A 12,189-nucleotide genomic window follows, 5' to 3' on the forward strand; every position below is an offset into this window, starting at 1 on the left:
TATATCCCTGGGGTGCAAAAGGCAAGTTTTATACTCTATTAAATGTATTATATATGTCAGTTGTCCTGGCAGGAAGTAAAGAGAAAGATTGCTTGTACACATTACCACAAATAAAATTCAATCTTTACAATGGTGGCCACTTAACCCAGAATTCCGAGCGATAGGCACGGCATTGCTTGTCACTGCGCAGGCTCACTACGTTCCCGCGTGCCCACAGGCTAGAGCATGCGCAGTGGGAGCGATCCTGAGAAGTAGCTCTTTTCCTCGGCTCCACAAAAGGTAACAATGAGGCGGAACGGAGGAGGCGACAGACCGGGCGGTAGATGGGGAGGCTTTCTAAACACTTTGTGGATGCGACAGACCCCGCATAAGGACACTATCTGTCCCCGTTTCAGAAAACGGGACAAATTGAGGCTCCGTCTCCATGATAGGCCGCGGGTAACGGCCGACATCTTAGTAGGAGGCAAACAGCAGCAGAGCGCATGTGCAGTCGCCCTGGGCCAGGGGAAAGGATGTTGTGAACATCTCTCCTGGACTGATAGGGATGGAGTTTATAAACTCCTTTAACAGGGATTGAGGAGGGGAGGATTTACACACAGCAAACTCCAAAGTAAAGAAATATTTGCTTCTTCTGAAATTTTGTCCCGGACTGACTGAGATGGCTCTTGTAAATTTTTTTTACAGCATGTTAGAAAAGGATTTGCAGATCAGAAACTCAAACCAAATATGATACGCCAAGATCTAAGTGAGCCACTTTATTCATTGGGTACTGGATAATATTGGCCTTTGAATGTAAGTATTGAGTAAGATAAAAGTAACATAAAGTTCCTTCCTTCTATCTCCCAGTAATTATTGCCCAATAGCTTAAGTCTGTGTCTTTCATAATTTTACTTCCAGTGAAGAAGATCAGCTGCTCTTTATCTGCCTTATTTAAACCTAGACACTTTATCAAATCTCATCTCAATCTCATTTGCTCTGTGCAGAACAACTTCAGTTTCTCCAACCTGACCTTACAACTAATATCCCTTGGTTGTTGAGCCATTCTGATTCATTTCCTTTCAAGTCTCTCCTCAGACCCTCACATACTTTGTGGAGATCACCTGTTTGTTCAGGCCCAAATGCTTTGTGTTCAAGTGGATGATGATTTCACACACAAGCAATTGCTCACCGACATCATCCTGATTCCCGGGTATTTCCTGAAGTGTGAGTTTACTCTGACCCCAGTGCTTCTGATATATTTTGAGCTGCAGACTCTGGCATTTGATTTTAAAGTTGAACACAATTAAATAATTTCAATATTTTAAACCAGTAATCTACACCATTACGCTTCTCCTGCTGTTTTCAGTTTCTGACTCTGGAGCTAATGTGACTCATTTTGTCATCCCCTCGCTATGTGGCTGGTCTCAAAAACTGCTTTATAACACCATCCATTATGACCATCCATTGTTCTGGTTCATCTCTGTTCTCCCTGATCAACTCTGTCATTGTCTAACCTGCTCTGTCTTCAATAATGGATGTAACTGTCTTAGGTATTGTATTATTACTTCCATTGAATCTCTAAATGAGGTTTTGTACAGCTGAACATTGCCTGATGATTTGTTGCTGGCGATTACCTTCCCTTAGTAGCTCCCACAATGCTCTTTAGGAAAGGAGTTATTCACCAAGTGATGATGAAGGAACTGTGATATGTATCCAAATCAATCGCAATTAATTTGTATCAATATAGTGCCCTTCACATAATTCAAACTTCCAAACTGTTCCTTGGTAGTGTTATAATGCAACTTCTGACCCGAGACACACAATGAGATATTAAAGTGGTGACAAAATGTTTTATGGTCAAATAAGTTGTTTTCAACCAGTATTTTAGGGTGCAAAACTAATGTCGAGAGAGTGAGAGGTTTAATGAGGACATTTCACAGTTTGTCACCTTGGTAGCTAAAGGTTGAGGGCACCAAATGTGGGACAGTTAAAATCGAGAATGCCTGCGTGCACCTTATACCATTGTAATTTCGTCCATTTAGATTTTGGCTCCGAGTCTCAAAACCAACTCTGTCACTCTCCATCCTAATGAAGAGCTCTATCATGAAGAGGTCTTCACTTTTCCACTCGAGGTCTTTCACAGCTAGATTGCCAATTAGTCCACTCTGATTTCAAAATTTTAATTGTGTAATAAAGTTACCATAGTTCCCGAAGACTGTAGGACTGTTATCTCACTTCAGAAAGAGAGATGACAAATGGTGCTTTAACCTCAGGGTTACCACACCTCAGGCAATGGGCAAGGTTAAGATAGTGGGATCTTCATGGTGACTTCAGCTGTTACAGGAATTAAGCACATGCTGCTGGAGTCAGTCTGCATCACAAACCAGCTGTTCAGCCAACTGAGCTAACCCACCCCTGACCATTACACAATACACCATTGAGGATGGCCTGTCCTCTCTTTGGTCACTCAATATATAGATGTAGAAAACCGTCTCGTACACAGTCCAGGAATTTCTCCTCTATGGTATTGTTACTGATTTGATTTGCTCAACCTATGTGCAGATTGAAGTCCCCCATAATAACCGTGAGCACAAGATATAGGAGCAGAATTAGGCTATTTGGCTCATTAAGATTGCTCCACAATTTGTGACTGATATGTTTCTCAACCCCATTCTCCTGCCTTCTCCCACAACCATTGATCCCCTTATCAATCAAGATAATTATCTATCTATCTATCTCTGTTATAAATACACTCAATGACTTGGCCTCTACAGCCTTCTATGACAATGAGTTCCACAGAATCACCACGCTCGGGCTGAAGAATTTCCTCCTCATTTCCGTTCTAAAGGGTCATCCCTTCACTGAGAAGCTGTGCCTTCAGGTTCTAGTCTCTCCTACAAGTTGATACATCTCCATGTCTAACTCTCCAGGCCTTTCAGTGTTCTGTAAGTTTCAATCATGTAGCATCATAGAGTCTGACAGCACAGAAGCAGACCCGTCAGTCCAACCAGTCCATGCTGACCATGTTTCAAAACTAATGTAGTCCCATCTGCCTGCACATGGCCCATGTCTCTCCGAACATTTATGTATTATCTAGACGTCTTTTAAATATTGTAAACTCGACCTGTATCCACCATTTCCTCTGGAAATTCATTCCACGCACGAACCACTCTCTGCGGGGGGAGAAAAATGGTTGCCCCTCATGCCTTTTCTCAATCTTTCACCTCTCACCTTAAAAATATGACCCTGGTCTTGAAATCCCCCACCCTAGGGAAAAGACACTTGCTATTCACCTTATCTGTACTCCTCAAGGACAGGACTTAAACAGTTCATGGTAGGGCCCTGGGTAGTGTTGTACCTAGGTACCTTTGTACCTAACATGGTGCCATAATTGGCAACTTGTAAACTTTTCACTGTACTCACGTGAGTATATGCGACAATAAAACGAATCCAGTTGATGAAAAATATGCCCCCCTGGTCTTGAAACCCCCACCCCAGAGAAAGGACACCTGCCAATCAACTTTTTGTTACCCCTCAGGATTTCACAAACCACTTTCAGGTCAATCTCAATGTGCTACACCCCTGTGAAAGGAGTCCCAGTCCCCCATTATGACTCAATCCCTCCGTTCTCAGCAACGTCCTGGTAAATCTCTTCTGAACTCTGTCCAGCTTAATACTATCCTTGCTATAACAGGTAAACCAGATCTGGACACAGTACTTCAGAAGAGGCCTCACCGACGTCCTGTACGACCTCAACATGACGTCCCAACTTCTGTACACAACGGTCTGAGCAATGAAGGTAAGCATACTAAACACCTTCTCGACCACCCTGTCTATATGTGACGCAAATTTAGAAGAATTAGGTAACTGAAACCTGAAGTCTCTCTGTTCTACAATACCCAAGGCCCTATTTTAATTTGCAAGTGGATTTCCTCTGGGTGCTCCGGTTTCCTCCCACAGTCCAAAGATTTGTGGAGTGGGTGGATTGGTCATGCTAAATTGCGCATAATGTTCAGGAATGTGTAGATGAGGTGGATTATATGGATATGGTTCTGGGTGGGATGCTCTGAGGGTAAGTGTGGACATGTTGGGCCAAAGGGCCTGTTTCCACACTGGAGGGATTCTATGATTTTATGATTTTCTGTGAAGTCCTGCCTCCCTTGTATGTTTTACCACTATGCAGTACCTCGCATTTATTCAAATTAAACTCCGTCTGCCAGTCCTGAGCACATCGACTCAAATGATCAAGATCTCTTTGAAATCTTCATCTTTTTCACTGTCCACTCTCGCATTAATTTTGGAGTCATCTGCAAAGTTACTAACCATGCCTTCTGTATTCTCATTGAAATCATTCATATAAATGTCAAACAAAAGTGAACCCAACACCGATCCCTGCAGAACACACACTAGTCACCGCTGAACACCAGGCCTTCAGTCCAAAAAACAACTCTCCACTTCCACAGCCTGTCTCCTGACGTTAACCAAATTTTGTATCCAATTGGCAAGCTCATCCTGTATCCCACGTAAGCTAGCTTTACTAATTAGTCCACCACTTGGAACTTTGTCAAAGGCTTTACTGTAGTCCAAGTAAACAATGTTTACTGCTCTGCCCTCATCAATCATCTTGGTTACTTCATCAAAAATCTCAATCAAATTTGTGAGACACGATTTCTCTCGCAGACAACCATGCTGATTATCCATAATCATTCCTTGCCTCTCCAAATGCTATCTTTCAGGATCACCTCCAACAAGTTATCCACCACCAAAATCAGACTCTCAGAACAAGAGTTCCCAGACTTCTTACATCCTTCAAATGAAGGCACAACATGAGCCACTCTGCAATCATCTGGCACCTCACCTGTAGTTATAGATGATAGAATATTTCTGCACGCGACCCCACATTTTCTCTCTCAACTTTCCTCATGATGGTATGCACTAGAGCAGGTTGTAAGATTTAGAGTCATAGAGTAATACAGTGTGGAAACAGGCCCTTTGGCCCAAGCTGTTCCATGCTGACCATGGTGTCCACTCAGCTAGTTCCAATTGCTGGATTTGGTCCATGTCCCTCTAAACCCTTGCCATCCATGTACCTATCCAATTATTTTTTAAATGTTGCTATTAAACCTGCCTCAACCACTTTCTCTGGCAGCCCATTCCATATATGCACCACTTTCTGCATGAAGAAGTTGCCCCTCAGGTCCTTCTTCAATCTTTCCCCTCTCACCTTAAACCTATGACCTTGAGTTTTTAATTCCCCATCCCTGGTAAAAAGACTACATGCATTCATCCTATCTATGCCCCTCATGATTTTATACACATCAATAAAATCACCCCCTCATTCTCCTATGTTCCAAGGAATAAAGTCCTATCCTGACTAACCTGTCCCTACAACTCGGGCCTGGCAACATCCTAGTAAATCGTCTTTGCATAATTTCCAGTTTAACTATGTCTTTCTGATAACAGGGTGACCAAAACTGTACACAATATTCCAGTGCGGCCTCACCAATGACTTATACAGCTGTAACGTAACATCCCAGCTTCTATACTCAATGCATCAACCCATGAAGGCTAACGTGTTAAATGCCTTCTTCACCACCCTTGTCTACCTGTGACACTGCTTTCCATGAACTATGTACTAGTACTCCTGGGTCCCTCTGTTTCACAATAGTCCTCAGGACCTTACCATTTACTGTATAATTCCTAACTTAACTATATTGAATTGCATTTTCCAATCCTCAGCCCACTTCCCCATCTGATCAAGATCTCTCTGTAAATTTTAGTAGCCTTCCTTGCTATCAACACTACCTTCTAATTTTATATCACCCACAAACTTAGTGATCATGCCTTGTCTCTTCACATCCAGATCATTTACGTAAATAACAAATAACAAAGGTCCCAGCACTGACTCCTCTGTCACACCGCTAGTCACAGGCCTCCAGTCTGAGAAACAGCCTTCAAACATCACCCTCTATTTCCTACCATTGAGCCAATTTTGAATCAAATTAGCGAGCTATCCCTGGATCCCATGACTAGCCTGCCGTGCGGGACCTTGTCAAAGGTGTACTAAAGTCCACATAGACAACACCCACTGCCCTACCCTCCTCTATGCTCTTGGTTACCTCTTAGAAAAACTATAAAAGAATTGTCAGACATGACTTCCTGCGCACAACTCCATACTGACTATCCCTAATCAGACCTTGGCTATCCAAATGTTGGTTGATCCTGTCCCTCAGTATCCTCTCCAATAACTTGCCTACCACTGCTGTCAGGCTCACTGGCCTGTAGTTCCCTGGCTTGTCTTTGCTACCTTTCTTAAACAATGGAACAACGTTAGCCACCCTTCAGTCTTCCAGAACTTCACCAGAGGCTAAAGATGAAGAAAAATCTCTGCAACGACCTCTGCAATTTCCTCCCTCGCCTCCCGCAATGTCCGAGGATGGATTTGATCAGGCCCAGGGAATTTATCCACCTTAGTGCACTTTAAGGCAGTCCAAACCATCTGCACTTGTTTTGAATATTTCCTCAGCATCCATGGATCTCTCCTCAGTAAACATCAAGGAGAAATATTCATTAAAAATCTCCCCAGTCTTCTGTGACTCCTGTGAACTTGTTTTCAAAATACAATGTTTCTTTCCCTGAGATCTCTAGCCTCCATTTCTTTCTCCACAGTTGTAACTGATAGAAAATATTCCTTTGATGTCTCCCTCATCTCCTGAAGTTCAATACAAACATGACCTCTTTCATCTTTACAGGGCCCTCCTTGGTGAACAAGCAAATGGTTGTTGGGCAATGAGAAGGGAATAATTGATAATCAAGTTGAGTGTGGGCCCTTAAGGAAAAGTGACCACAATAGATTGAATTCTTCATAAAGATGGAGAGTTATATTGTTGTTTCTGACTCTCGGTTCCTGTAAATAAATGAAAGAAGTTATAATGGTATGACGCATGAGCTACTTGTGATAAATTGTGGATCAGTATTTCAGTGGATGATGGGAGATGGGTAATGGCAAACATTGAAAGAGGAAGTGGACAAGCTATGAAAGTTATTCATCTCAGTCTGGCATAAGAACAAAATGGGAAACATAGTCAAACCATGGCAGAGAAAGGGAAATGAATGGGTATTAAATTTAAGGAAACAGCATTCAAATTAGGTAAACAAAATAACAGACCTGAGGATTGGGAAAAGTTTAGATTTCAGCAAAGGGAGACGAAGGGATTTAATAAGAGGGAGAAAGTAGAATATGAGTGCTCTTGCAGGGACTACACAAACCAATAGCATTTTTCTTTATTCATTCACAGGATGTCGGCATCGCTGGCTAGGCCAGAATTTATTGGCCATCCCTGATTGCCCAGAGGGCTGTCAAGAGTTAACTGCATTGCTGTGGGACTGGAGTCACTTATAGGCCAGACCAAGTAAGGATGACAGTTTCTTCCCCTGAAGGATATTAGTGAGCCAGATGGTTTTTTCCTGACAATCAAAAACAGTTTCCTGATCATCATTAAACTCTTAATTGAACATTGATAGCAAAAGATTAGTCAAGAAGAAATTAGGGTTTCCTTACAATCAGAAACATGGAAATTATAATGGGGTACAAAATGATGGCAGACCAATCACGTCTGTCTTAGATTTTCAAAAAAGAGGACACAAATAATGAGCCAAAATTAAGGAGTTCCCAGGGTCTAACGGGAAAGTAGAATTGAAAGAAATTACTATTAGTAGGAAAACGATATTGGCAAAGCTCATGGGACAACCGGCAGATAAATCCCCAGAGATTGATAACCTTTGTCTCAGAGTAACTTAGGAAGTGGCCCTAGAAATGACAGATGCACTAGTGGTTATCCTCAAATTCTATTGATTCTCCGAGTTCCTATGGATTGGAGGGTACTTAACATTGCCCAAGTATTTAAGAAGGTAATCAGAGTGAAAATAGAGCATTTTCAAAACATTGATGGTGGGAAAAAGTGTTAGGGCCCACTGTAAAGGTTGGGATAACAGAGTACTTCGAAGATAGTGACAAGATCAGACAGAGTCAGCAGAACCTTTGTCTGTGAGATCTCTGAGACTCTGTTGGGCATGAATTCCCTCCACGCCCCTCTCCATCCTGACTTGGATAAGTATCACTATTCCTTGAGAGTTACTGGGCCAAAATCCTGAATTCCCACCCTGACAGCATTGTGGGTCCACCTCATGGACTGTAGTGGTTCGCAAAGGCAGATGACTACCATCTTCTTAATGGCAACTCGGCTCAGCAAAGCCCACAGAAATTTAAGAAAATCATTATCAAGGCCAACTGTGGATATGGAATTGAAGCCTAAATAGATCAGCTTTGACCTTTTTGAGGCTCACTGGGCAGAATTAACTACTCTGACTCCTATTTTCTATGTTCTCTACTCTTTCTATCGAAATGCATCTCAGCAGGAATGGTGCATTCCCTGGAGCTTACAAGGATGAGGGCTGATTTGATTAAAATTTTCCAGATGTTAATTGAAGCTGGTTGGGGTGATAAAAAGTAACTGATCCATGTGTGGGTGAAGTGAGAGCTCAAACACCCTCCTTGCCTGCAGTAATCAGACAAGACTTGAGTTTCTTTATCCTCCAGTTTATTCGAACATAAGAATGAGGAACAAGAGGAGGCCACTGAGCCCTTCGAGCCTACTGTGTGACTTAATAAGATCACAGCTGATATGATTTCAAACTCTGTTCCATGTGCCTGCATATCCCTGAACATTTCATCATCTTGGTCATCTAAATCTGTCTGTCTCTGCATTAAAATGAATTTAAAGATTCTGCATACACTGCCTTTTGATGAAGGGAATTACAAAGATTCTGAGCCCTCTGAGAGAAAGTAAATGTTCTTCACCATTTCAAATGGATTCCCCCTCCTCCCCTCCACTGCCCCCCACCCCGCTCCCCCCAGCTTTAAACAATGACCCTCAGTTCGAGATTCTCCCACAAGGGCGATCATGTTTTCAACATTGACCTGTTCAGGTCCCCTCAGATCTTTTAGGTTTCAATTTAGTCTCCTCTTTCTTTTCTAAACTTGAAAGGATACAGGCCTAGCCTGTCGAGCCTTTCTTCATAAGGCAATCCACTCGTTCAAGGTATTAGTCCATTAAATCTTCTTTGAAATGCTTCCAACATATTAACAACTTTGTATAAGTACAGTGACCAGTACTGAACACTGTATTCCAGAAGCAAGTCTCACGAGTAAAAGGGGGACTGCATGTATCTGAAGGTGGCCCATGAATTCCCACCTGCTTACAGTAATGCTTTTTCAGCAAGCTTAGATCAGTTAGATTTATCCAATTACAGACTGACACAGGTTATGGTCAGATAGTTATACAGTTTGTATTGTTACACCGACAGCATTGTTGCAGTATCACTCAAACCTTCCACTCTGCTGGCTCTGCACAAATAATGACTGGCTCTGCAGCCAGTTCCGCAGCCTGATTTGACCTGTATTTTTCAGCTTCTGTCCTATCAAGGACATTACTGATCCAGGTGGGTTTTTATGATAATCCAGCAGCTTTCATTCCACTCTTGACTGTTTTAAATTTATTTTCCAGGAATTCAAAAGGGAGAATTTACAGACAGGCAGCTCAAGTCCAACATTGGATGAAGAGCTGCCGGTAAAACTCAATTCTCAGGAGCTTTGAACGTGGAAGGAAACAGCATCATTCACAGTGAAGAGAAACCCTACAAGTGGACTGTGTGGGGAAAAACCTTCATTCAATCTTCTGGACTTTCGAGATGTAAATGCAGTCAAAACAGGGTGACAACGATGACATCAAGCTTTCTTTTGTAACATCATAGTCATGGATCTCAGTTTGAGTTAAGCAAGGGCCATTCAGCTCCTGATCTCTTTACATTCTTGCTGCAAACACGGACCAAATAGCTGAATTCCAAATATGGGAATGACTATCTGCTATCTTAAGGCTCCATTTGACAGAGCATTGTATCAAGGAATCATAGCAAAACTAGGATCAACAGGAATCCGAGAATATTGTTCTCCCTTTGAAGGCAGGTATTTGAAAAGATTGCATCTTCAGACCTGAGTAGATAAAAACAAGGTGAATTTATTCAAACTTGTACCACGTACGTGCAGAAGAGATCTCTAAGTCGAGTTTTAAGACAATCCACCATTTACAGCTTAAAACAGAACATTAAGACATTTTCACGTCAGACTGGTTGCATGTAACATTGGCATAAAATAAATTTGTATGTCAGTTATTTACTGCATGAACAGGATGCTGTTCAGTTTCTTACAAAGTTCTGAGTCCTCTAATTTCAGCAGTGCTTCCACTTCTACATTATCTTCAAAGCTTCTCTATCCCCACCATCTGCCCACAGCGTGCAAGCTTTCCCTTCTGAATGATACATACGTGAGTATCTTAAGATGTACAGATGTTCTCTGAACCCTAAGTAACTGCTGACGGTTCACCATTATCAATATGTAGTTAAACTACCTCAACTACAGTAACTATGTCCTTATATGGTTGTACTTGACTCTTAGCCCAAGCTGTAATACTCGTCCAAGCTTAATTCCTACTGCTCTGTGTTTTAATGTTCTGCTTCTCTCCTTTTATATTCCCCTTGTACACGCTCCTATCCTCCTTACCCTACATCACCCTGGTTGGGTAATACTGAATAGAGAGGGAGATGCTTGTGATTATAGAAGGCCAACCATCTCAGCTGCAGCAGTTCCTCAAGATCGGGTTCTTGTCCCAGCCACCTTCAGCTGTTTCATCAATGGTCTTCCCTGCATCATAAGGTCAGAAATGGGGACGTTTGCTGCTGATTGCACAATTCTTAGCAACATTTGTGACTGCTTGGATACTGAGTCAGTAGATATCTAAATGCAGTATGCCTGGACAACATTGAAGTTAGCGTGCTATGTGACAAAGAACATTTGCACCAAAGTACCAACCAATAATGAACAAATCTGACAGATGAGAACCTAACATTTAATGACATTCAATGGGTTTATCTTCACTGAATTCCCCACTATCATCATCCTGGGTGCTAATAGTGATGAGAAAATGAACTGGACCTGCATTCCAAATACTGTGCCTATACAAGAAGGTCTGAGGGAAGAGATTTTCTGACGATTAATTCAACTTGTGCCTCCCCAAAGTCTGCATCATCAGTCCGCTGTTTGGCAAGTGTTCCTGTCGTGTGCCTGGTGATGCTCCTGTCACACCCTATAGCACTGCGCTTATTTCCTGTTCCCTGAGGCCTCATTGTGCGGCGCCGTAATCATATAGAGGTCCTTACTGTATGATGCGGCTGCAGCAGCTCTTGCTTGAATCCGAGTCATGGCACTAACTGTGGTACTCAATTGCCCCGTAACATGTGCTAAAGGAACGCAATGAGGGATCAATTTAAATTCCAGAAAGCATGCTCATGGAGGCGTGTTCAATGCCAATGTTGTGAGAACAAGCATCACCCAGAGCAGCTTTTATTAGCATAGACCAGTGATTCTTGAAGCGTCAGGCTCAGGAAAATGACAAGAGAGTGACGTTCAGCGCAACAGATGTCATTACAAAAGACCAGTTTCTGCATTGTGCAGTTCATTTGTCAGGTTTGCCTCATTTAGCATTTTGAAATTGTCCGCTCTGTAACCAAATACGAGTCATTAATATCTGTCGAGTAGAGAGCTGGTCCCAGTACTGACTTCTGGGAACAGCAGAGTGTATTCTCCTCGAGTCTGAAAAACAATTCCTCACAGACAATGTCATATCTCCCCTGTCACCAGGCTTTTCATTCAATCGGCTCCAATCCTTCGTCGAATTCGATTCAATAGATCATAGATCGTAGAATCATAGAATCCCCACAGTGTGGAAACAGGCCCTTCAGCCCAACAAGTCCACACCGACCCTCAGAGCATGTCACCCAGATCCATTCTCCATAACCCACTTAAATCTTGTCATTGAGTAATTTCTTCATTTGTGTTCAGCTCATGAGAGCAGTGTGTTGCAGTAGGAGTGACCCACAGGTCATACCATACTCTGGAAATCATACCCTGCTGCATATCATTTCACAAACACGAGGGAGAAATACTTGATGCTCTGCACAATTTAATTAAGTGAGAGAAACATGAGGTCTTGACAAGATCACATGTCACCTTCTTTAAGCACGTGATGAGGTGGCCGAGAGGTTAAGGTGATGGGCTGCTAATCCATTGTGCTTTGCACACATGGGTTCAAATCC

General features: G+C 42.4%; 1 long non-coding RNA gene across 1 annotated transcript; it reads left to right on the plus strand.

Annotated features, from left to right (window-relative positions):
- Nucleotides 1-211: 211 nt before the first annotated feature.
- On the plus strand, nt 212-10,332 carry LOC125483700. The gene is made up of 4 exons (XR_007262651.1): nt 212-279; nt 685-792; nt 3,674-3,778; nt 9,546-10,332. It is a non-coding gene; the product is annotated as an uncharacterized LOC125483700 (long non-coding RNA).
- Nucleotides 10,333-12,189: the final 1,857 nt, after the last annotated feature.

The sequence above is a fragment of the Rhincodon typus genome, chromosome 8, assembly GCF_021869965.1.
Source record: "Rhincodon typus isolate 14 chromosome 8, sRhiTyp1.1, whole genome shotgun sequence".
NCBI classification, from domain to species: domain Eukaryota; kingdom Metazoa; phylum Chordata; class Chondrichthyes; order Orectolobiformes; family Rhincodontidae; genus Rhincodon; species Rhincodon typus.